The 27,534-nt window shown below is 44.1% G+C and overlaps 1 long non-coding RNA gene across 1 annotated transcript in view; it reads right to left on the reverse strand.

Moving 5' to 3' along the window:
- The window catches only part of LOC120384589, a 31,718-nt gene extending 26,894 nt beyond the window's left edge, over positions 1-4,824 (reverse strand). Inside the window, exons 1-2 of the long non-coding RNA XR_005588965.1 lie at positions 4,625-4,824; positions 2,820-2,861 (exon numbers count right to left, since the gene is read on the reverse strand). This is a non-coding gene — a long non-coding RNA (uncharacterized LOC120384589). The remainder of the gene's footprint in view (positions 1-2,819; positions 2,862-4,624) is intronic.
- Positions 4,825-27,534: the final 22,710 nt, after the last annotated feature.

Raw genomic sequence — 27,534 nt, forward strand, 5'->3', positions numbered from 1 at the left:
CAGGCCAGTAAACCTAATTTAAGACCAGGCAAACTGGTTTAAATGATAGTAAAGAATAGACTTATCAGACACATAGAGGATCATCATATGTTGGGGAAGAGTCAACATGGCTTTTGTAGAGGGAAATCATGCCTCACCAATCTATTAGAATTCTTTGAACGTATCAACAAATATGTGTACAAGTGTGATCCAGTGTGTACTTGGATTTTCAGAAAGCCTTTGACAAAGTCCCTCACCAAAGGGTCTTAATCAAAGTAAGGAGTCATGGGATAAGAGGGAAAGTCCTCTTATGGATCAGAAACTGGTTAAAAGATAGGAAACAAAGGGTAAGAATAAATCACTGTTCAGAATGGAGAAAGGTAAATAGCAGGGTCCCCCAAGGTTTTGTAAGGGGAACTGAGAACCGTGCTGTTCAACATATTAATAAATGATCTGGGAAAAGGGGTAAACACTGAGGTGGCAAAGTTTGCAGATGGTACAAAATTACTTAAGATAATTAAATCCAAAGCCAATTGCAAAGAGTTACAAAGGGATCTCATAAAACTGGGTGACTGGGCAACAAAATGGCAGATAAAATTCAATATGGATAAATGCAAAGTAATGTATATTGGAAAATATAATCCTAACTAGATATACAAAATGATGGGGTCTAAATTAGCTGTTACCACTCAAGAAAGATCTTGGAGTCATTGCGGATAGGTCTCAGAAAACATCTACTCAGTGTGCAGCAGCAGTCAAAAAAGCGAACAATATTAGCAACCATTAGGAGAGGCATAGAGGATAAATCAGAAAATACCATAATGCCACCATATAAATCCATGGTATGCCCACACCTTGAATACTGCATGCAGTTCTGGTCACCATATCATAAAAAAGATACCTTAGAATTGGAAAAAGGTACAGAGAAGGGCAACAGAAAACAATTAGGGGTATGGAACAGCTTCCATATGAGGAGAGATTAAAAAGACTGAGATTGTTCAGGTCAGAAAAGAGATGACTGAAGAGGGATATGACAGAGGTCTATGACAGAGGGATATGACAGAGTTGAGGAGAAAGTGAATAAGGATGTGTTATTGACCTCTTCACATAACACACAAACCAGGGGTCACCTTCACTCAATGAGATTAATAGGCAGCAGGTTTAAAACAGGCTTACAGAAGCACTTCTTCACACAACACACAGTTAACCTGCGTAAGGGTATGTCTACACTACAAATTTAGGTCAATTTTATTTAAGTCAACATTGATCCTCCGATTTAAGCAAGTAGATTCTGCATGTCCCCACTATGCACATTGTGTCAGCAGAGCGCATCCTCGCTAGCAGGGCTTGCATTGACATATGGAGCGCTGCACTGTGGGTAGCTATTCCATAATGCATGGAGCCGAGCGGAATGTTGGGTTGGGCTTGCAATGCCTCATGGGACCAAAACATTGCACAGGTGGTTATGGGAACATGGCATTAACTTCCCATGATGCTCCTCCCTCCCTGAAGTCAATGCAGGGCCAGCTCCAGGCACCAGCTTAGCAAGCAGGTGCTTAGGGCGGCCACTTCGGAGAAGGGCGGCAAGTCCAGCTATTCGGTGGCAATTCGGCAGAGGGTCCCGCACTCCTGGTCAGAGTGAAGGACCTCCTGCTGAATTGCCGCAGATCGCGATTGCGGCTTTTTTTTTTGCCTGCTTGGAGCAGCAAAACCCCTGGAGCTGGCCCTGAGTCAATGGCAAACAAACCAAGCCTTTTTTGCGCCTTTTTTCCTAAACCTGGGTTACCCACAGAGATGCCATAGCATGGCAAGCATGGATACCACTCAGCTGTACACTGTTGTTGTGAGCATTACAAACACCTCCTACCTTCTCCTGCAGTATTTGCTCAACCAAAGCAGGAGCCGCTATGCAGAACAGTGTGATGCCACGCAAGCAGCCCTGCTGGAAGCCATGGAACAGAACAATTTGCAGATACCAGTTACTGTTGCGCATCACCTTGACACAGTGGAGTGCTGCTTCTGGGCCCGGGAAACAAGCACTGACTGGTGGGACTGCACAGTTATGCAGCTATGGGATGACGAGCAGTGGCTGCAGAACTTTTGAATGTGCAAGACCACTTTCATGGAACCGTGTGAAGAGTTTTTCCCAGCCCTGAAACGCAGCAATACTAAAACAAGAGCTGCTCTGACAGTTGAGAAGCGAGTGGCGATAGCTCTGTGGAAGCTTGCAATGCCAGACTGATACCAGTCAGTGGGGAATCAATTTGGAGTGGGTAAATCTACCATGGGGTCTGCTGTGATCCAAGTTGCCAGGGCAATCAATAGACTTCTGTTAAGAAGGGTAGTGACTCTGGGCAAGATGCAGGACATATTGGATGGTTTTGCCATGATGGGGTTCCCTAACTGTGGTGGGGCAATAGGCGGAACGCATATCCCTATCTTGGCACCAGACCACCTTGCCAAAGAGTACATAAATTGGAAGGGGGTACTTCTCAATGGTGTTGCAAGCACTGGTGGATCACAGGGACTGTTTCACCGACATCAATGTGGGATGGCCGGGAAAGGTGCATGACGAGTGCATCTTTAGGAACTCTTCCTGCTTGCAGCTTTCTGAACAGATGACTTTCTTTCCAAACTGCAAAATAACCATTGGTGACGCTGAAATACCAATCATGATCCTGGGAGACCCAGTCTACCCCTTACTCCCATGGCTCATGTAGGCTTAACACAGGCACCCTGGACAGCAGTAAGGAGCGGTTCAACCATAGGCTGAGCCAATGCAGAAAGGTGGTGGAACGTGCCTTTGGATGTTTAAAAGCTCGCTGGTGTAGTGTGCTTACTAGGTTAGACCTCAGTGAAAGCAGGTGCGTGCTCCATAAGATCTGTGGAAAAAAAGGGAGAAAAGTTTCTGATGGGGTGGAGGCAAATCACCTGGCAGACAATTTTGAGCAGCCAGACACCAGGGCAAAAAGAAGAGCACATTGAGGCGCACTGCGTCTCCGTGAGGCTTTGAAAACTAGTTTAATCAATGACCTACAGTGATGTGATACTTGTGTGTTGTTCCTTACCTAGCTGTCCCCTTCATTGCATGTACTCCCCTGTAAACTCCACCCCCCGCTAACCACTGTGTGCTGAATGAATAAAGAGCCTTTTCTCCCCAATCCATTAATTTTTATTATGCTCACAAACACTAAGAGACAGCAAAGAAAAGTAAGATAACATGGGGCAAAAGGTCTGATAACTCTGATGGGGGGGGGGAGAAACAAGGACAGCTTAACAATCAAAGGTGCGGGAATGGTCACCTTCTGGTCCTTGTACCCTCCCCTGGAGTTGAGTGCAAGGGATATCGGACTTCCCTCCAGCCCCCCTCCACCACCACCCCCACCGCATCCTAGGACATCTGAGAAAGAAGGATGTGGAACTGCCTAGAACCGCATGCAGTTCCTCATAGAAGCGGCATATCTGTGGCTCAGAACCAGAGCTACTGTTCACCTCCTTTGTCTGCTGGTACTGCTGTGTGTCCCTGGCATAATCCTTCTCCCCCATGTCCTGCACTATTTTGGCATAGATGTTAGCAGTTCTTACGCTGATTCAGAGCTCTGCCTGAAATGAAAATTCAAAAGTTCCCAGGGCTTTAACACGGGGGTGGCTGTTTCCTGTGTACCTGGCTGAAGTGCAGTGGAGTTGAAAGTACTCTCCAGACACCTCCTGGAGGCCAATTCATTCAAATTACACAGTGCAGTGTCTACACTATCCCCATGTCAACGCATGGATGTCAACTGAAGCGCTACGCCTCTCACGGAGGTGGAGTACAGAAGTTGACTTCACAAGCCCTTTAGGTCAGTGGAAGGGACTCGATAGTGTAGACACATACATTATTAACTCAACCTAACTTTGTAGTGTAAACCAGCCCAACCAAGGGATACTGTGAAGGCCAAAGGCATACCCGGTTTAAAAAAAAAATTAGATAAGTTATATGGAGGATAGGTTCATCAACGGCTACTAGCCAAGATGGTCAAGGACACAACCTCATTCTCCGGGTGTCCCTAAACCTCTGACTGCCAGAAGCTGGGACTGGATGACAGGGGATGGATCACTCAATTCATTTCCCTGTTCTGTTCACTCCCTCTGAAGCCTCGGGCACTGGTCACTGTCTGAAGACAGGATGGGGGCTAGGTGGAGCATTAATCTGACCGATATGTCTGTTCTTACATTCTTACCACTGACTCCTGTGGGACCTCAATATACATCTTCCCCAATTGTCTATCCGGTCAGTCATCACTACAATATGCTTATTTATCTATCTTAGCTTTCTCTGGCATTTATCCACAAACTCATGCACCCTGGATGCCCTCACCAACTAATTTTGCATTTCTATCAAAAAAAGTAAATATTTGCTTAACGATTTATTTATAAAGACATGGTGCTTGCTGCTGATGGTGTTATTCTCCAAAGACAGTTTTATTTTTCATCTTAGCATTTGCTCCATTATTTTACTAGGCATTGGAAGTTATACATATAAGATGGTAATATTCAGTATCACTCTTTACCCCTTTCTTGAAAGACGATGTTTGAGATTTGATCCTATCTAAATAATTTCCCTCCTTGACATTTGAGAAACTGATACCCAACAACGTGACAGTACCTTGTATTGTTTTCTGTGGGAGCTTTTGACCTTCAAACCAGTGCCAAACTTTAAATCCATCTCTCAGCTCTGGAATCTTTCAGGTTCTGTTCAATTGCACATTTCCTATTTCAATGTCAGACATGTTGCCTACAACTGTGATTCACTTATAGTTTATGTTTGTGAGCTTCTCCTTTTAAATATTTTAAGTAGTTTTTAAAATAGCTATTTGTTTTTCCTGAAAGATAATGTAAGAGAAAAAGAACAAAGATCACAGACACAGCTCATTATTATCCTAAGAATAATGCAACAGTTCAATAATATTTAGCTTCTAAAGTAGGCTACATTACTTACATGCTTTCATAGACCCTAAGGAGTTCCAAGCACACAGAAATTAAGTGACTGGCCTAAGGTCACACAGGAAATCTGTGCCAAAGCCAGGAACTGAACCCAAATCTCCTGTTTCCAATCATGGCTGAACCACAAGACTATCCCTCCTTTTCCAACACATTGTACTTAGCACCTATGCAGTGCTATTTATCCTTCAAGTGCTTTATAAACAGGAATTCTCACCACAACTTTTCAGTCAGTAATTGTTCCCCCTCCGTCACATGACATATACAGAAACTGAGCCACAGAGTTTAAGGGAGAGATTCTCAGGGGGCACAAATGGCACTCAGTCACTTAGCTACCACTGACTCAAAACGGGAGTTGAGCACCTAACTTTGAACATCTCCCCCATGTGACTTGTCCTTGGCCACAAAGGAAGAGCTGTGACTAGAGAGAAAGCAGGAGTTCCATGTCCTGTGTTCATACCACTGGATCACAGTTCACTGTGTCAGACAGGAGATTCTGACATTAAATTGTTAGGCACTCTATTTAAACCAAATAAAATTTGCAGATGTTCAGGTGCTCTGAAAGCCAGCTCCATTCACGTGCCAAAAAATCAGAAGTTAAATGCCTACTTCTGAGGAACCCTCCCCTTCTCCATAAACACAGGAAAATAACATAAATGAACATGGAAGTCTAAATTAAATGGAGAGTCACTTTAGAACTGGTTATTTTCATTCCTTAATTTTCACAAACGCACACAGGTTTATGATTCTATATTTAAGTCAACATTGCACCAGTTCATTGAGATTTGTTTCTGTTAGTTAGGTTGGATGACATACATTGGATTGACAATTCAAAACAAGATACTGTACTTTGTTGGAGAGATGACAGACAACTCAGATTAAAAAAACAATTCCTAGAGTTAGGAGTTTGCTGAGTAACAATGGAAAAATTACTTATTCTGGATTTCATAGTGCATCCCTCTTCCTGAAAGAAAACCCATTACACCACACAGAAAGGAGAAGTTATATGAGTGACACTCAGACAGACCTATACAAGGTTATTTCCAGCCTTCTCACCATCCACCCGTGTCTTTAACTGGGCCTGTACACCTTTCCCAAACCGCTCTCCAGAATCTCAGTTGTTACTTAAAAACAAAAAGTAAGATTTCAGCAGTTATGGGTGTGATAAACCCCTTAAAAGGTGACCTGAGCGTAACCATCATGACAATATTTCTACCTGGGATGTTAGCTCAGATGCCACTGATGAAACCTGAAATATCAACATTATTAAATATTTCACTGCTGAGTCAGGCCTGGAAGAAAGCACAGTATGTTATGAAGATCTACACAGTCTACTCTTGAGTGACAGCTCATTTAGGTGTCACATGTCGGTAGGCTTAGGGAATAACACCACTTTCCACACACATTCCTCCCCACAAGGCCAAGGAGCTAAACCCAAGAAGTCCAGCAGTGCCACATTAGCAGAACCTGTGTGTGTATCCAAAATCAGCGAAGGGGAAACCAAGCCGAAGAAGCCCAGCATCCATGCATGATCATATTTTGAATATCTCCACAGTCCACCAACACCAGTGTCTCATTCTGGTATCTCAGGTGAATGGAGCTTATTTTGTGGGCAGAGCTTCAAGCAGTACTGCTTTCTTCCTCACAATTTGACCCATCTCCAGCAAAAGGCAAGGGAGTTGCAGGATGAATAGGGCAGAATTAAGAAAAATAGAACTATCATTAAGCAGTTACTTTCACCTGTGACAAAGTTCCTCCTCTATCTTGGTGGGTCCTGCGCTTATTGGAGGATTTGTTTGCCTCAGAGATTCACCATGTGGGTCAGGGAACAGCCCAGAGACCTTCCCCTCTGGTAGAACCCACAGTCCAGGTCAATTCCTCTTGTGTCTGATCAGGAGTTGGGAGGTTTGGGGGGAACCCGGGCCTGCCCTCTATTCCAGGTTCCAGCCCAGGGCCCTGTGGATTGCAGCTGTCTATAGTGCCTCCTGGAACAGCTGCGCGACAGCTACAACTCCCTGGGCTACTTCCCCATGGCCTCCTCCCAATACCATCTTTGTCCTCACCACAGGACCTTTCTCCTGGTGTCTGATAATGTTTGTACTCTTCAATCCTCCAGCAATACGCCTTCCCACTGTCAGCTCCTAGTGCCTCTTGCTCCTAGCTCCTCGCATGCACGCTACAAACTGAAGTGAGGTCCTTTTTAAACTCAGGTGCCCTGATTAGCCAGCCTTTCCTAATTGATTCTAGCAGTTTCTTCTTAATTGGCTCCAGGTGTCCTAATTAGCCTGCCTGCCTTAATTGTTTCCAGCAAGTTCTTGCTTGTTCTGGAACTGCCCATTACCTTACCCAGAGAAAAGGGATCTACTTAATCTGGGACTAATATATCTGCCTTCTAACACTCTCCTGTAGCCATCTGGCCTTACCTTGTCACACACGTTATAGTGATCATCTATAAATATTAGTTTTCACTTTCATTACTGGAAAATATAACCTGAGCATTTGTGTATACATAGTGTAGGGAATATGGCAAATGCTGAAGTCATGTTAATTTGAGACAACTGAGACATTTTAAAGATAACCACAGAGCACACACACACCCTTTTCCAATTTGAGAAAGAAATGCCTTACCTGGCACTACTATAACGAACTGCTAGGAGGCATGCCATAACATGGAAGACATGCGGTTGTTTGTCATTGTCAGGTGTGGTAGCACTGTCCAGGGTGGTGCTGATCCAGAAATCCAGTGCTGGAGTCACTCTTTACCTTCAATGAATGATTGCAGGACTCTTCTTCTAAATGCTGAAATCATGGAGGCAAACAGGTCTAGTATGAAAACCTATAGGTGCATTCAGCCTGCTCACTGATCTCTAGCTATCATCCAACAAGATGCCACACCATTGCTGTTCTTTTCAAGGAATGGAGACTGTACATTTCCTGGTAATGGACTATCCGCAGGGCTGGCTCCAGACCCCAGCTCACCAAGCGCGTGCTTGGGGCGGCGTGCCGCAGGAGGGCGGCAGGCGGCTCCAGTGGACCTCCTGCAGACGTGCCTGCGGAGGGTCCGCTGGTCCCGTGGCTTCGGTGGAGCATCCGCAGGCACCGGAGCTGCGGGACCAGTGGACCCTCCGCAGGCACGTCTGCAGGAGGTCCACTGGAGCCACAGGACCGGCGACTGCCAGAGCGCCCCCCGCGGCGTGCCGCCCTGCTTGGGGCGGCGCAATTCCTAGAACCGCCCCTGACTATCCGCAGTTCCACAGCATATCCTGTGATATACCCATGAAAGCACATGGGTATAATCACACATGCACAGTGGATTTGGGGATCTGTTATATCCCAAAGTAGCATGCTCCTAAATTGAGAGCCTTCCAGACACTACTGCAACAATTCAATGGAGATAGTCTAGGCCAACACCCAGTACAGTCACAGCTGGGGACCAAGTTCAACTTTTTTAAATGGGAGGGGGCAAAAGGTTGGGCATTTTCCATGAAGAGTTCGAGACACAGGAATTCATTCCTTCATTCTCTGGTCTTAAACAGTATGAATTTGTTGACCTACAAGGCGTGCTGCAAAATCCATCTATTTGCAGGAGGATAATGCAAGGGTGAAGGGTTGTATCTTGTGCATTTCATTGTCTGGTTGATACCGTGTGTGTGAGTGAGAGACTGTTTTTTCTCCATTTTGGGGGTGGGGAATAGGTGGGGAGAGGAGGGGAGATGTGTCACAATAAATAAAAGCAGGTACATGCCTGTGGTTAAACAAGACATGGGGTCTAGTGGCTGGAAGCCCATGGAGTGACCCACAAGTAAACTGTACACTCAGAAAAAGCATCCCCAATCTGACCTCACCAGCTTCCATCTGCTCTCCTTCCTTTCCCCCCAACAGACACATTCCCCACAGTAACAAAATGTCCTTGGCATGACCCACATTTCCAGCTGGTAAAGTCCTCCGGCATCCCCCACTCCCTCAGAAGGCATCAGTTTTCTATTTTAAAAATATCTGGTTGCCCTAAACTTACCTCATTATAAACAAAGGCAAACAAAACAACCTAATATAGCTTTTAGTGTGTGGAATAAAAACAAAACACTTCAAACCCAGAGAAGTTTCCAATAAGTCACTCATTGAAATTCAGGAAGAAAAAAACCCCAAAGGGTAAAAATACCTCCACGTATCCAAGTTCTCTGAGGCCATTTCTTTCCCTCATCTGTGTTCCATCATCTTCTTCCTCATCCAAAAAAGTTGTGGTGTCCGTGGGAGTATGAAAAAAAAAAAAACATTGATGTGACCACTGAAAGGAACTCTCTGTCTGGCAGGATAAAGCCACGTGTTATCCAGTCTCCAGGAACTCAGCCCTGCTTTGACAGTCATAAATATTCTCTGATGACAAAGCAAAGGGCAGTCAGTCATCCAGACTGAATAATATTTTAAAGTCTTGAAAAGCACACTGAGATTTGTGTTCTGTCTCTATGCAGCAATGTAAATTCCATGGGAAACAACTGCTGATTGGCCACACGTTCAGATTAAAATATACCACAGCATGTTGTAGAGCATCCAGTATTATCCATATCCAGTTTTTTGGTAATCCAGGCAGAAAAGAATGTTTGGCTTCCCCTGTCTCAGAGACCCCAACCCACCTGATGTTAATTAAATTTGTTATCTGAGGGCAATACGAGCTCTTAAAGCTTTCACAATCATCTAGTCCACTAAAATAGCTCCATTCTTAATTGAGATTTCAATACCTTCAATTTTCTTCTGACCCTCTTCTGTTTTATCCATTTACAGGGAAAATTAGTCACTGTACAGCGTAGGTACCAAACCACTCAATGTAGTTTCTTGGAGTATCAACCCAAATTTCTTTTTCAGTGAGAGTACTTAAACCTAGAATACATCGTATTTCTAAATAACATCTGGTGATACATCTCACACACACATGCTCAAGCCCAAGGAAAATGTTAACAGCTTGCCTAAACTGAATAGTCATCCAAGCCCAAGTCCATAGCACAGGCCCGTTTTGTTAACAATTTGTGCCATCCTACTAAAATCCCTGGGTAGGTTACTTTGCAACATCTTCCACTCTCAGGAGTTTTCAAACTTTATTGGAAACGGCGTTAAAAATGGAGGAAAAGGACCCAACAGACTATTTTATCATGTGTCAATATGTACTTAGGTAGCTCCCAATCCATGATGCAACATAACTGTCTATCTTTTGTTATACAAATATAGCACTTTATTGTTTAAATTGTGGATATGTAGATGTTCAGTAACCTAAGTCATAAATATCCCTGTTGATGGAAAAAGTACCTTTCACAGTCAGGAAAAAATAACGGTAGTTCTAGCTGTAAATCCAAACTTAAGGTCCTAACTTTAGTTAGGTGGCCAGTATTGAGCCTAAGTTAAGTTCTTCTCCCCCAGAAAGATTACTTATTGGTATATACTTCATTAAATGATAACTCCACTCTTACGTGTATTCCTTGTTCTTTGTGTGGCAATTTTAATAAAAAGATTTAATAATATCAAACATTATGCTGCTTGAAATAGAAAAGTGGAATAAATGGACCTAATTACCAGACAGTATTGTTTTTTAATTGTATTTACAGTTCTTCCTTTGAGAATGGACAATTCTTCCTGTTGACGCAAAGGTAGCGCATGGTGCCACTGGGTAGCTAATATAAGGAGTTTACTTACTCCCCAGATGACTGCCACAAGAGAATGCAATTACTCATTAATGTGTCAGTATGCATTTAGAAAGGATTTAATTAATTTGAGAACTGTATTGATAACTTGCCAGGAGCCCAAGCACTATATTTACCTGAAGATGTATTACATTCCTTATGTACTTCACAACAATGCTAAGCGTCATTGGACCTGATTCAGCAAGGTATTTAAGCATATGCCTAATATAAGCAAGTATGTAATCCCATTGATTTTGATGGGACTACTCAAACATTTAAAGTTAGGTACATTCTTAAGTTTCTTGCTGAACTGGTCTTAGTTAGGGCCTGATTTTCAGAAGTCCCAAGCAGCTACAGCTCTAATTTAAACCAGTGGGATCTTTGACTGCTCAGCATTTCTGATAACCAGGACCTTAATGTTTCTAAAGTACATGGAGACCCACTGGATGAAAGGTACTATAGATATACCACGTACTACTACTACTACTTTCAGGTTAGTTTTCAGATGGGACACTCTCTCTCTCTCTCTCCCCCTCATATTTTTGTTTCAAAACAAGGTTTTAAAAAATGGTTACTAGCCTTTCATAACTATTGTTCTTCAAGATCTGTTGCTCATGTCCATTCCATGCTAGGTCTGTGAGTACTGTTGCCAGAGATTTTTCTCTTAGTAGTATCCCTAGGGCCAACTCCAGTGCCCTCTGTAGTCACGTGCATATGTGCCGGCATAAGGGGTGCTGTTGGCCCCACACCCTGTCAGTTCCTTCTTGGTGGTAACTCTGGCAGAAGAGTAGGAGGGCGGGTAATGGAATGGACATGAGCAACACATCTCAAAGAACAACAGTTACGAAAGGTTAGTAACCATTTTTTTCTGCTTTGAGTGCTTACTCGTGTCCATTCCATGCTAGGTGACTCACAAACAGTATCCCCGGAGATGGGCTCTGAGTTCACGGATGTTCTGACTGTAACACTGCTCTCCCAAAACTGGCATCGTCTTGGGTGATGGCGTAGTGGGATGTGAAAGGTATGAACGGATGACCAAGTTGCAGCTCTGCAGAAGTCCTGGATTGGTACCTGTGTGAGGAACACTGCTGACAAAGCCTGTGCTCTTGAGAAATGAGTGGTCAGCCCTCTCATCCTTTCCGCTATTGCTACAAAGAGTTGTGTGGATTTGTGGAAGGGCTTAGTCCTCTCAATATAAAAGATGAGGGCCTGCCTAACCTCCTATGTATGAAGCCTTTATTCCTCAGACCTTTTGTGAGGTTTTGCGAAGAAGACAGGAAGAAAAATCACCTAGTTGTTGTGGAATTGCAACACCACCTTTAGTAGAAAGGCCAGATGGGGGCACAGTTGGACCTTGTCCTTGAAGAACACCATATAAGGAGGGTCTGATGTTTTGGCTTTCATCTCAGAGACCCTTCTGACCAAGGTGATTGCCACCAGGAAGGTGACCTTCCAAGAGAGAAGCAGTATGGAGCACGATGCTAATGGCTCAAGGGGGGCCCCCCATAAGCCTTGACAGGACAAGGTTTAAGTCCCATGGGGGTGGTGAGTCGGTTCATGAACCTGACTCTTTCCAGCCCCTTGAGAAACCAGACTCATCTCCTGGGAGAACACTGACCTGTCATTCACTGGAGGGTGGAAGGCTGAGATGGCTGCCAAATGAACCTTAATAGATGAGAGAGCCAAACCTTGCTACTTTAGGTGGAGTAGACAGTCTAAGATAGACTGCAGAGGAGATAGAGATGGAGAGAGATTCCGTTCGGAGGCCCAAGTGAAATGTTTCCACTTGAATAAGTAGGTTGCACTGGTGGAAGGCTTTCTACCAGTAATTGTTCTGATGCTGTGCTGTACCTGAGCCAATCTTTTGATCAGCCATTCGTTAAGGTATGGGTATACTTGCAGACCTCTGCCCCTGAGGAAGACTGCTACTGCCATACACTTTGTGAAGATCTGTGTGGCTGCCGATAGACTGAAGGGGAGAGCGGTCAATTGGTAGTGGCATTCACTCACTACAAACCCGTGACATTTTCTGTGGCCATGGAAGACAGATGTGAAAATAAGTGTCCTTTAGGTTGCGGGCAGCATACCAGTCTCTTGCATCTAGGGAAGGAATTATGGAGGCCAGGGAGATCTGCGGAACTTCAGTTTCTTGAGAGATCTGTTGAGGTGATGCTTGTCCAAGATGGGCTGTAGGCCCCCTTCGGCATTAGGAAATACCAGGAGTAAAATCCCTTCCCTCTCAAGTCTCGGGGAACTTCCTCTTTGGCCCCACACATAGGAGGGATTTCACCTCCTGGGCGAGGAGTTGCTCATGAGAAATATCCCTGAAAAGGGATGGAGATGGGAGGGTGGGGTGGATAAAAAATGGAGGGTGTAACTGACTGTTACTGTAATCATCTGATATTATACATGACCACGCTGGACTGAAAAGCGACAGACAGTCCGAAAATAAAAGGAGGGAGCGGGTCTGGAGTGGAGACTGGTATAATGCCCTTGGACACACAGGAGTATCTGTGAGAGCCTGACTGGGAGGCTGAAGTGGAAGGAAGAGGTTGGTGTCATTTGTAACCCTTCCCCTTTCTTTTGTAGGGCTCCTGCCTGGGAGGTGCTGTGAACCAGGAAGGCTGCTGGGGCCTAAAGTGCTTCCTGGAAACTGGTGGTATGTAAAGGCCTAAGGAATGAAGGGTGGTTTTTGATTCCTTGAGGCTGTGAAGTTTTGAGTCAGTCTGCTCTGAAAATATGGAGAAGCCTTCAAAGGAGAGATCCCAGACAGACTGTTGAACTTCGTGACGGAGGCCAGAGTACTGGAGCCATGAACAACATATCATGGTGATTGCAGATAGTCCTGGCTGCTGAGTCGGTCACCTCCAGAGGTCCTGGTCACACTCTTGCCCTCCTCCAGGATGGCCACAAACTCCTGCCTCGACTCCTGTGGAAAGGAGTCTTTAAATATGGATAATGAGTCCCATAGATTAAAATCGTACCTCCCCAATAAAGGCTGCTGGTTGGAGATACTTATCTGGAGGCTACCTGTCGAATAAACCTTTCATCCAAAAAGGCCTAGTCTTTTAGCATCTTCATACTTGGGGTGTGGGGGAAGGTAGTGCTCAACTGCCCCTACCTGCCCTGCTCATTTGCTGCCAATACTACCAGGGACCCTGGGGGGAGAGGGGATGGGAATAAAGGTATTTGAACCCAACTTGCCAGTACATAGTATTTCTTCTCTGCCCTCTTTGAGGTGGGGGCAGGGCAGAGAAGGAGGAGTCTGCCACAGCCTTTTGATGGATCCCATCACCACTTGATTGATGGGCCAGGCCACTCTGGAGGAAGCAGTTGCAGCCAGGATATTGATCAGGCTGTGTGCTGACTCCTTAAGCTCCTCAACTTCCAGGCCCAGGTTCATGGCAATTCTTTTCAGGAGATCCTGGTGGGCCCTGAAATCATCCTAAGGGAGCAGGTTACTTGGTCCTGCACCCACATCATCTGGGTATGAGGAGGTGACTTGCACCAGAGTGGGGCTTCCTCCTCTTTCTCTGCTTCCACCACATCCATTGAGGCCACCTCCTAGACGTCAGCACTGAGGTTGGTATCGGAGTTGGTTTCTGGTGCTGAACGGGAAAGGCCAGTAGCCTGCCTTTCTGAACCCACCATGCAGGAGTGGTGGGAAGGAGGGCCCCATGCCGGGGGAAAACCCCAGGGATTCCAGTACAGCCACTGCGTCGGCCAGTGGCCCCTGGCCAAGTGCTGGCAGGAGGGCTGGTAAAAAGTCTGGTGGAGCATAGACTGGGTACTTGTACTCTGAGGAGGATTTCTTCCCTTAGAGACCATGGTGGAGCAGTACTTACTTCTGCTTCTAGGTGGTGCTGGGGATCTGGGGACTGGCAGCAGGTCAGTGACCACTATGTCATGATCATGGAGGATTTGTCCCAAGATGGTGCCGAGGTGGCCAGAGCTGGGAAGAAACTCAACACTCCTTGCTCTCTCCTGTCCCTTGTTGGCTTGACTTGTGGAGGTTCTTGTGGAGTCAATTAGATTGGGAGAGACAGCAGGTCCTTTGCTACTTGGAAAGTCTCCAGGTTCAGAGAACCATCCGATGCCTGGCACTACAGCTGCTTCTGAGAGACAGTGGGTCCCGAAGCAGACTCAGTGCTCTAGGTGGAGATGGTGGTGCCATCCGTGCCTCGGGGAAGGATGTGTGGCCCAATATGGGTCTCACTATGTTGGTCACTCCCCGCTTGTCCCTCTTCTGCACTGAAGAGCACCCTCTCGGTGCGCTGCTTCTTATGCTTCTTCCTTGACATCAGAGATGGAGAGCACGGTGCCAGGGAGCGTGCTGCATGGATACTGAAGTGCTCGGTGTTGATCTGGAGTGGCATGGCTCTGAGACTGGTCTGGGGGAAGTCTTCATGAGAATGGCCTTAGCCAAATGCCCCTGTCCTTCCAAGTGCGAGGTCTAAAGTCCCTGCAGATCTGATGCTCATCTTTAATGTGAGTTTTCCCCAGACACTTTAGACAGCTAGAGTGCGGGTCACCCACTGGTATCAGCAAGAGGCACAAGGGTTGAAGGGTTGAAGCCCAGGGACTGGGGCATGCCCAGCCCCTGAGATGAAAAGTCTCTCAGTGACAGGACAACTATTTGCACAGCTATGTACACTACCTCTAACTAGGAACTATATACACTAACTACACAAAATATGAACAGAGAAGAGTCCAAACCAATGGGAAAGAAGCCTTGCCACAACAAGAAGGATCGTTTCAGCAACCATCATGGGCAGTAAGAAGGAACTGAGAGGGCACAGGGCTGGTGGCGCCTCTTGTACTGGCACATATGTACGTGACTTCAGAGGGTGCTAGAGCCAGCCGTACTGATACCAGTGAGGGAACAGCGCTCACAAACCTAACATGGAATGGACATGAGCAAGCACTCGCAGAAGAATCTGCAATGGCAGGTGGGTGAGTGGCTCTCTGAACAGTATGTTGGTTATCAGGCACTTATTTGTGGTTGACTTTTTTGATTGCCTGCAGAAATTTCAAGGGTGGTGTAAACAGACAGATGTGGGTCCTTTTCTGTTGTGTAGATCATAACAAAGAAAAAAAGTCTATAGATATGACACTAGTGCCAATATTTCAAGCACAGAACTTTAAAGACTGGTGCAGTGCTCTGAATTTATTGTCAGGTATTGACATTTAATTGCCAGATGTAACTTCTCAGTTAACGGTTGATATCAACACATCACACAAAAGCTTTTAAGATATTTGAAGGTTCGTCCAAAAGAGGGTTCAAACAGTTGGTAGAGCATCTAGCAATTCACCTCTTCTCTTACCGTTGAGAGGAAAAGCTCGTTAGAAATTAACCATCCTTACACTGCATACCTACTGCTACCTTCATTTCCTAAGCATCTCATTTAGATTGTTCTTAGCATACCTACTCTGATAAGATTATTACTAAGGGTCCTTCCCTGAAGCCCTTGATTGGTAAATCTTCTATTGGAAATTTCCACTGAAAATTTTATCCGATTAAGGAGAGGGCTGCGTGGTTGCAGATATAGGGAAAGATCCTCAGTTGGTATAAATCAGTAGCTCCATTGATTTCAGTAAACTATGCCAACTTACACCAGCTAAGAAACTGGCTCTTAATTTTCTACCTCCAGTAGTTTTGTATCGCATATTATCCTAAAGACAAGAGATGCAGAATAAAGTTTCCGAAAACAAACTATGTAAATAAAGCAAGGATAAAATCATAACATTCACTTGATAATTTTACATATGAAATCATTACTGTGCTGGAATTGCCAACTCAAACACTTGTATTTTTTCACTGTTTATTTTTCCAGGGGGATTTGTATACATTTATGACATTTTATTCCAATAAATGGCAAGTTACAGAGGAAGTTTGATTCATGGTTTGACAAAAATTATTTTAAGTGGAAGGAAAGAAGGATATTGGTTTCCATTTATGATTGCACGTCATTCTGCGGTTACAATACTAAGTTCAAAATCCGTATTTGGTCATACTTTAAACAGGGATAAGGAAAAATGGTGGGGACTGGGATTTGCTTGAAGATCCTTAACAACTTTAGCACTAGAATCAGCCTTGCTAGTTCAAATTGCTCCTTCTGCCCGTGTTATACTGTACCACAGTGAAACTCTTCCCTTGATGTACCTAATTCAAGATCGGCAGCGTCTCTGTTACTCTGCTGACACAACCACCTCAAAACAACCTAGATTTAATTCTGTATCTCCAGCTTGTGAAAAATAATTACCTCTACCGGTGTGGTTTTCCAGGCTGCCCTGGCTATCTGGCAATGCAGGGTTCCACAAGCCCTCCACTTTCAGCTTGGTGTCTTGGAAAGGAGCATTCTGGGCCAAGCTCAAATCACCCACAAAAGGCAGGAAAGACAGGAGGTTATCACCTGTATCCTTGCCTCACTGCTTATTTGCACTGGTCCTGCTTCCAATTTGAGAGCACTGCCTTCCTGCCTGTGGCATTCTCCCACCTTCTTCCTACCGTTTACATTGCCCTCTGATCTAAGCAACCTTAGAACATCCTCTGTGAGCTCCTCATCCTCCCTAGGGATTGATGAGAAGACAGGGAAAAACCAGTGACTGTGAGGCACTGAAAGGAGACCAAGTGTGAGGAGGCATTAAAAAGTGTAAGTATCCTAGATTGGCTTAGTTTCAGCCAGGGGGCTTTATTTAGATTAGATTAGATAAAATAGATATTTGAGATACTCACCCCCAGCATCATCAACCCCAAGCATTAAAATATCATGAGATATGATCCCTGTCCTGAAAATCTTATAATCTAAACCCCCCCCAATCCTGCGATCTGAACCCATTACCATGTGAAGTCCCATTGATTCTACAAGACCATGGCTCCAGTCATGTGCTTCCTGGCAGCATTTTTCAGAGTGTGCACTGAGTTTGCCCTTTAGTTTACTTCTAAATCTCCTTCTTTCCTCCAGACTCCTCTCCTTGTCCAAGCCCTTGGAGAGCTCTACATCTTAATACATTCCCTTTCAGTCACCTCCCAATGTCCTTCTCCCTCACATCCTTATTAATCTCCTCTAGTATTTCCTGCCTTTCCCCAAAGCCACACATTATCCCCATGCCGTCCCCATAGAATCACCCTTCTCCTTTCCCCCTTACATCCTCTCTCTTTGACTCATTCCCCCTCCCCCCCAAAGATCTACCTTTACTTCTTCCCCCCCCCCCCGCAAAGAGCCTCATTTCCCCTATCCCAAAAGTTCTCCCATCGCCTCTCCCTAGGTTCTCTGTTGTCCCTCATCCATAAAGTGTTGTCCTAAAGTGTTCCCAGGGAAGGCTGTTTCTTCTTTTTCTTCCCAAATTGTGCCCCCTACTCACTATAGTCCATCCTCCTCTCCAGTTCTCCCACTTTTCCCCCCGGGAACACCCGGCCACCACCTTTTGTTCTGATGCTATTACGACTTTCGAGCTTTCAGTTTGCCTCGACGTGAATGACTGAGCCTGAATACTCCTGTAACTATATAATCAAGCCACTAACTGCCTTACATGTGTGCCACCCCCACATCTGTGTGCTGACGTAATGAGACTACATCAATATCTTAAAAGGCAACTGTCAAATTATAAATCATACACTTTAAAGATATTTCTTTATTCTGCTACCAATACCCAAGATCAGGGGTGGCCAAACTTACTGGCTATCTGAGCCACATATGACAATCTTCAGAAGTTCAAGAGCCGGGACATGCCTGCTGGGGCTTCAACCCTGCGGGAGGCACCTGATGGGACTTAGGGCTTCAGCCCCGCTCCTGCTGAAGCCCTGAGCCCCGGCAAATGCTCCATGTGGGGCTGGAGCCCTGAGACCCCCTTCCCTACCTGGCATAAGCCCCAACCCTATCACTCCGCTGCAGGACAGAGGTCTTGAGCTCATCCTCCCCAGTCTGGTAGATGGAGAATGGGGGAAATGGGGAAGCTCTGCGAGCTGCACTTCAACAGTAAAAGAGCCGCATGTGGTTTATGAGCCACAGTTTGGCCACCACGGGCTTAGATTACAAAAACTGGAAGTGTCAAAAATCCACTTTACTTTTCCCCCTTTATGACATTTGTCACAGTTCAGGGTAACTGCACCTGTATTTCCCCTCTGTGGTTCAGCCAGGGGACCCACTCTAGGCTCCCAGCTGTCACCTCTCTTGAGTCTCCCCTCCCAGCCCTGCCTACACTGTAAGGAAGGAAGTCATACTGCCTAAACAGGCCTGATTTTCTTTTCTCCTCAGAGGCTATAAACAGCATAATTATCCATGGTTTTAAGTTACCACACAGTTCTTTCTAAGCAAGCACATGTATTGGTAACATAAAAGCGTGATAGAGAAAACATATTAAAACAATAAAATAACCTACAAGCATGCTAATAAACTTATCAGAGATCACTCCCCCTCCCTGATCTCCACAAGGGCTCTGGTTGATGACAGTCTTTCCAGACCTTCTCTAAGGATTGCCTCCATCTCCCTTGGACAGAAGCTCCTGTCTGCAGGATCAGGATGAAGGCCCTGAGTCCATTTAAACTCAGGCTGTTTATCCAAAAGTCCTGTCTTGGTCTGTTGGCCTCTGGAGAATCTAGTGTGAACTATTATGAGAACCATCTCTGGCACTAGTATATGGTACCTCTCTGAAGATGTTATAAACTGAATTTGCCTAATCCAGTGGTTCTCAAACTGGGGGTTGTGGTCCCTCAGGGGGTTGTGAGGTTATTACATGGGGGTCACAAGCTGTCAGCCTCCACTCACAAAGCCCGCTTCGCCTCCAGCATTTATAATAGCGCTCAATATAAAAAAGTGTGTTTTTAATTTATAAGGGGGGTTGCACTCAGAGGCTTGCTGTGTGAAAGGAGTCACCAAAACAAAGGTCTGAGAACCACTGGTATTTCTCTCAAGCTAGCCAATGAAAAGTCACCTTTGTTTATAGTTAGTTTCACTTTTCATATTTGGGCCCCAAGGGCCTGGTCTACTCTACGACTTTAGGTTGAATTTAGCAGCGTTACCTCGATTTAAGCCTGGACCCGTCCACATGACGGAGCCCTTTTTTTCAACTTAAAGGGCTCTTTAAATCTATTTCTTTACTCCACCTCTGACAAGAGGATTAGTGGTGAAATCGGCCTTGCAGGGTCGAATTTGGGATAGTGTGGATGCAATTCGACAGTATTGGCCTCCGGGAGCTATCCCAGAGTGCTCCATTGTGACCGCTCTGGACAGCGCTCTCAACTCAGATGCACTGTCCAGATACACAGGAAAAGGCCCGCGAACTTTTGAATTTCATTTCCTGTTTGGCCAGCATGTTTGCAGAGCTCATCAGCATGATGTGCACATTGCTGGGGCACATTGCGCGGCCCGTACTTTGTGAGAAGTCTATGACCATGTCCCTCTCGTCACCGTGCTGCCATCACCTCCTCGCCTAGTTTTGCATGAAACAATTGTCTGCCATTGCTCTGACGGAGGGACGGGCGACTGACAACATGGCTTACAGGCAATTAAAATCAACAAAAGGGGTGGCTTTGCATCAAGTAGAAACACAAACAACTGTTACACAGAATGGTCCCCTAAAGGATTGAACTCAAACCCCTGGGTTTAGCAGGCCATTGATGTCACAAAACAAATCGGGTCAATTTCTTGTTTTGATCCATCTATCTTTTGGCACCAGACAGTGCAGTACAACTGCAAGCCATCATCATCTCCTGGGTGCTCAGCAGAAGATGGGAATGACCTGGCTGAGTCACTCCCATGTCTGCCCACGTGCCCCTGACCGATCTCACCGAGGTCGGCTAAAAGAGCACCCAGGAATATGATGACGATGGCTACCAATCGTAATGCGCCATCTGCTGCCAAAAGGTAATGAGCTGCTGCTGTGTAGCAATGCAGTCCAATGTCTGCCAGAACCCAGGAGACGTACAGTGACGATGAACTGAGTGGGTTCCACGCTTGCCCTGGTATGGCGTCTGCTCAGGTAACCCAGCAAAAAAAACGCAAAACGATTGTCTGCTGTTGCTTTCACGGAGGGAGGGAGCGAGCAGGTGCCTGACAACATGTACCCAGAACCACCCGTGACACTGTTTTTGCCCCATCAGGCATTGGGCTCTCAACCCAGAATCCCAATGGGCAGCGGAGACTGCAGGAACTGTGGGATAGCTACCCAGAGCTACCCACAGTGCAACGCTCCGGAAGTCAACGCTAGCCTCGGTACTGTGGACGCAGTCCGCTGACTTAATGCACTTAGAGCATTTTGTGTGGGAACACACACAATCGACTGTATAAAAATGATTTCTAAAAAAATGACTTCTATAAATTCAACCTAATTTTGTAGTGTAGACATACCCAAATACTGCAGGGATATGGGTGTTTCTTTACAAAATGCTGTTTTCATTGAAACTTAAAAAAATTCAGAGACTTTTGGGCTTAGTTTGGTAAAAGCGACTTTTTTACAAAAAAAATCTAAATTTGGGCTAGATTGGTGTCCACATTGTTCCTTTAAGTAGGATTTTTTTTTCCAACTATGCATGAGCAGTCCCATATTTCAAGGCAATTTTTTTTCAAATGTAGCAAATCATGTTCTTTACAGCCTACTTACCTACAAAGGCCCTGATCCTGCAACTGGATTGTTGCCGACAGACGTTTCCACCTGGGTGCAGAGGCCTATTAATATCTGTAGGACTCTTTCTGGGCCTACAGATGCAGCTATGTACTGATCTGGATGTAATTTTGAAGTTCAGCCATGTTTTAGTTATAGTGATTCCTGCAGGGTTATTTAATACAAGGTAAAAACAAAAAAATTCTTTTTTGTTTTAAACATTCACACCTCCAAAACAGTCACATGTATTTAAAGTTCCACAAAAAAATTAATCTTCCAGCAGAGACTAAACATGGAAAGTGTCAACCCAAAAAGTTGTTTGTGTAAAAACAGCAGGCTAGAATAGACATTGTTTTGCAGCAACCTTAACTACAAATGGGGCAGCAGGTAAAATAATAATAATAATAATAAAATCTCTTCTAAATGTATTTAGTATTGGTGTAAAGATACCAGCCTATCTGATAACTAGGATTGATAGGCACTAATGAAAGTCCCACCCCCTCACGTGAGGTAAGGGCCACAGAACACAGAGAAGAACAGATTACAGGGAAGAAAGAAGGACAAACAGGAACGGGTGCCAGACTGACAACGAGGAAGAAACTTTTTTTTAAACCCACAAAACATGTACAGACCAGACAGGGTCAAACACAAGTTTCTGCTGCAATACCTTGATAGCGGTATGCCTCAACTCCATTTTGGAGAGACCACCTCTAGAGCAAGAAGATAGTTCAGTGGCCAGTTCAATTCTTAGCCTCACCACCAATACTGCCAACAAGGCTGCTAATTATTACTAACTGTGATGGTGGTTTCTGTGATGTGGACAGCCGTTTGCTCAGAGCTGGACTGAGACCACCAAGTCACTTCAGATAGGCCACTAAACAGCCATCTGAGGGTAACCACTAGGTCGCTAGCAACTTGGGTTAGATTGAAACCAGTGACTTGGAGGTGAAAAGGCTCCATATCCAATTATCAGTCCCCTGAGTCATCCAGTCCACCCTCTACAGTTATATAAAATGCTGTGGTAAGCAATATCTAAAAAGTTTTCCAGACATTACATGTGTTCAAAATGCTAAAAATACATATTTTGGAGGGCGGGATAAAAATCAGATCACCCAAAAGTAAATTTCCCCTCCCTCCCTTTTTTCTGTTAAAAAAAAAAATCACAAACAGGACTCAATCTCCACTGACAGTAAATTTTTCCCAGTAAAACAAAATAAAGCTTGATTTGCATATAAAAAGCCCCTTTTTGCAGTCTTAATTTATTTCTTAGATACAACTCTAGGCTACTAATAAGAGAGAGAGGATTTTTAAGAATAAGCAAGCTTTAATAAATGAACATCTCTTTTTACTGCACTGAAGGGGATGAAAACAAACAAATAATCCTCCCAGAGGCAAATTAAACAAAGCTCCAAACTGCAAGCTACAACTCCCAAGCATTCCACCCAGAGCTTCTCAAACATTACAGATTTGCTATAAGAGGTGTCACTGCCCTTTGCCAGCTGGAAGAATAGTATTTTCAATACAACACTAAAGCTCCAACAGTCTATTTTTGTCACCTATCCTGGGATCTGACAACTCTCAACAGGGGATCAGCTAAACAAGCCTCAAGTTTTTAAACAAACTAGAGTTTAATTGAGAAGCACCTGCAGAGAGACAGACAGTCTGTTGGCATTAATAAAAAAGAAAATTTATCACAGTGAATCATAAAGGCAGGAGAGGAGGAGGAGAAAGGCTCCAAACATACGTCATACCTGCAGCACAGTGCTACTTCTTTCATAAAATTCCCTTGAAGAAATGTGTAGGATTTGACTGCACCCCATGAAGAGTGTTTTTCCCAACAAGCTTTTCCCAGGGTGTTGAAAAGCTATCATTCATAAAAAATTATTGAGGGGGAAGGAGGAAGCAAAGGGGAGTTCAGAAGGCCACAGACTGCAATGGAAGCCACAGAATAAGGCCCTCTGTAAAGCACGCACCTGTTTAACAGCCACCACAATAGCTTAACTAGAAAGCTTAAAGCTCCAAACGGGGGGTGGGAAATAAAGAACGAAAGAAAATATAATGAAAGCCTGTTCTGATATCAAAATACATGTGTTAACCCCTGGAGTTCTCTATTACACTGAATGACTCCACACTGGCATACTGGCAATGCAGAATATACAGACTGAGGGAAAACGTATTCTCTTTTTACTTACACACATTCAGTTCATGTTAAATAGTTGACTAGGCCATGGCTTCTGAATATGTTTTGGGAAGATTTTTTTTTTAAGTAGAATTTTAAAATACATGCAGATAAAATGAATCACGTCGATTAAAGCTGTGCCTATGGCCCAACGGAGATGGAGTCCTTATTGCACTAGGCACTACATAAACAGAACAGCTGAGCCTCCCTGCCTCAAAGAGCGTACAATCCAAACAGATAAGACAGACACAGAGTAGGGGTAACAGCTATAACATATAGACTCCCTTGTAATGTTTTGGCAACATGTAATATCTTCTTGCTTGTGCGACTACAGCTTGTAGAGTAGGCAGCAGCACTACACCTAAGGAAGTAGTATCAGTCTGAGAGACACACTCAGGCAGAACAGACTTTTCTGGCAATATAGTCAGTGTCTAGAAAGAACTGCACCACAGCTGGCAATAAGCGCCTTTCCAAAACATAACTCCTTCACAGTTTCATATAAACAAAATGTATGACACTATCTGGTGACTCCTAATGTTACATACACACAGTCTGCCATTCTTAAATGGTAAAAATTAAATGGTCAAATATGCTGGCCTAGCTGCCAGGCTTTGAGTAGCTTCTGGAATGATATTTCTCACAGATGTTAGTGAAATCAGAAAGTTATTACTAGGAGGAAGTGGGGCTTTCCCACACTGTTACTCTTTATTTAAGGCAGAGCCCACAAAATGCCCAGTACATTCCAATAGAGCTAGCTGGGAAATGCTTTTTGTTCCAGTGAAAAATTTGATGAAAATAGGTAAAAAAATGTTTCAGTTGAGATGTTTCTTCAAAAGTTCTCTGTTTTTGTTGGTGGGATGGGGGGGAAGAACGACCCTAAAAATAAAAAAAAACCTTAAAGTTGAAAAATGCTGGGGATGGGGTGGGGAGGGAAAGGAAGTGGGTTAATGAAAACATGAAAACATTATTTGAAAATGTACATTTAGTGCAGAAATTTCCACTTTAATGCTTTTTCATAAAAAAAGGCATTTCAAATGAAAAACTTTGACAAAGAAGGGGCAGTTTCTTTGCTACTGAACTTACACATTTAAGGACAGACACAGAGGTGGAGATCAGAGGAAGGGGAGCAGCAATACTCAATTTATATACCAATCAACTTGATTCACTGTAAGCAGTATGTTAGAATTGGATCTATAAGAGGAATGGGTCTTGCAGATGAGCTCGGGATAATTGCACCATGAAAGCCTGTGGAAGAAGCCATCTTGATGATTATATGAGAATTTGACAAATGGGTAGGCAAGGCTGGAAATGTAGGCAGAGTACAGAAGTGGATGGGAAGGGGGACAATGTGGGAAACGGCCCCAGCTTCTTTACCCCTGTATTTTTGACCTTCTCTTCTCCACTCCTCAGTGCTCTCACTTGGGCACATATGGTACTATGGGTCCACTGATGAACTCACTTGAAGTCAGCCAACATCTCTCTCAATTTTTCCAACAGAAGTGAGAGTGATATGTGGTATGCAAAGGGTGTGAGATCCAGAAAGGGGTGGGATAAGATAGAGGATATTGCCCACTCCACAAATGCTAGGAAAAACTCATTTTTTCCCCTCTCTTTAGAGATAGAAAATGTTAAATAAACAAAACTTCCTAAACCACCCCTCTCCCCCAAGGACATTTTCCTTACACTTTCTCTCCCCCGCCATTCTGTATTTTTTCTTTTATAGCTGCATGCATCTTTTATGCATTCTCTCTCCCATTATCTAAATGTTTTTGTTCAGACTATTCAAACTGTTTATATCTGTTTTACCCCCATTTCTGATTCAGCTTGTCTTATTTATTTTTAACAGCAAAACATTACATTACATTTAACTTTTCATCCATAGATGTTGCATCAAAGCACTTCAAGAACATAAGAACAGCCATACTGGGTCAGACCAATGTCCATCTAGCCCAATATCCTGGCTTCCAAGAGTGGCCAATGCCAGGTGCTTCAGAGGGAATGAACAGAGCAGGCAACATCAAGTGAGTCATCCCCGTCATCCACTCCCACCTTCTGGCTAGGGACACTGAACGCATCTCTGACCGTCTAATAGCCATTGTGGGACCTGTCCTCCATGAACTTATCTAGTTCTTTTTTGAACCCTGTTATAGTTTTGGCCTTCACAACATCCTCTGGCAAAGAGTTGCACAGCTTGATTGTGCATTTTGTGAAGAAGTACTTCCTTTTGTTTGTTTTAAACCTACTGCCTATTAATTTCATTGGATTATCTCTGGTTCTTGTGGTATGTGAAGGAGTAAATAACATTTCCTTAACCTTATTCACTTTCTCCACACCAGTCATGATTTTATAAACCACTATCATATCCTCCCTCAGTAATCTCTTTTCCAAGCCGAACTGTCCCAGTCTTTTTAATCTTTCCTCATATATAAATTGTTCCATCCCCTTAACTTTTGTTGCCCTTCTCTGTACCTTTTCCAATTCTAATATATCTTTTTTTCAGATGGGGAGACTGGAACTACACACACTATTCAAAGTGTGGGTGCATTATAGATTCATGTAGTGGGATCATGGTATTTTCTATCTTATTATCTATGCCTTTCCTAATGGCTCCTAACATTCTGTTAGCTTTTTTGACTGCCACTGCACATTCAACAGATGTTTTCAGAGAACTATCCACAATGACTCCAAGATCTCTTTTTTGAGTGGCAACAACTAATTTAGACCCCATCATTTTGTATGTCTAGTTGGGATTATGTTTTCCAATGTGCACTACTTCGCATTTATCAACATTTTATCTGCCATTTTGTTGCCCAGTCACCCAGTTTTGTGAGATCCCTTTGTAATTCTTCACAGTCGGCTTTGAACTTAACTATATTAAGTAGTTTTGTATCATCTGCAAACTTCATCAGTTCACTGTTAACCCTTTTTTCCAGATCATTTATGATTATGTTGGACAGCACTGGTCCCAATACAAATCCCTGGGGGACACCACTGTTTACCCCTCTCCATTCTGAAAACTGACCATTTATTCCTAACTTTTGTTTTCTGCCTTTTAACCAGGTACTGACCCATGAGAGGACCTTCCCTCATGATTGCTTACTTTAACAGCTTTTGGTGAGGGACCTTGTCAAAGGCTTTCTGAAAGTCCAAGTATGCTATATCCACTAGATCATCCTTGTTCACATATCTGTTGACCCCCTCAAAGCATTCTAATAAATTGGTGAGGCATGATTTCCCTTTAAAAGAGCCATGTCAATTCTTCCCCAACACATCATGTTCATGTTTGTGTGAGATAATTCTGTTCTTTACTATAGTTTCAACCAATTGCCTGGTACTGAAGTTAAGTTTACTGGCTTGTAATAGCCAGGATTGCCTCTAGAGCCTTTTTAAAAGATCACATTAGCTAGCCCCCTGTCATCTGGTAGAGAAGCTGATTTAAATTATTTATATATCACAGTTAATAGTTCGGCAATTTCATACTTGAATCTCTTCTGCACTTTTGGATGAATACTGTCTGGTCCTAGTGACTCAGTACTGTTTAATTTATCAGTTTGTTCCAAAACCACCTCCACTGACACCTCAATCTGGGACAGTTCCCATTTGTCAACTAAAAAGAATGCCTCAGGTGTGGGAATCTCCCTCACATCCTCTGCAGTGAACACCAATGCAAATAATTCATTTAGCCTCTCTGCAATGGCCTTGTCTTCTTTGAGTGCTCCTTTAGCACTTTGATCATCCGGGACCCCATTGATTGTTTGGCAGGCTCCTGGCTTCTGTTGTACCTTAAAATGTTTTTTTGCTGTTAGTTTTTGAGTCTTTGGCTAGTGGCTCTTCAAATTCTTTTTTGGCCTGCCTAAATATAGTTTTACACTTGACTCATCAAAGTTTACACTGTTTTCTGTTTTCCTCAGTAGAATTTGACTTCCAATTTTAATGGCCTCTAACCACTTCTTTTACTTTGTTGTTTAGCAATGGTGGCACTTTTTTGATTCTTTTACTAAGTTTTTTGATCTGGGGTATACAGGAGGAGGTATCACCCCTATTTAACACATAGGGAAACTGAGGTACAGAGAGGAGAAATGACTTTCCCAGGGTCACACAGCAATTCAGTGGCACAGCTGGAAA

Source organism: Mauremys reevesii, linkage group 1, assembly GCF_016161935.1.
Source record: "Mauremys reevesii isolate NIE-2019 linkage group 1, ASM1616193v1, whole genome shotgun sequence".
Taxonomy (NCBI): Eukaryota; Metazoa; Chordata; order Testudines; family Geoemydidae; genus Mauremys; species Mauremys reevesii.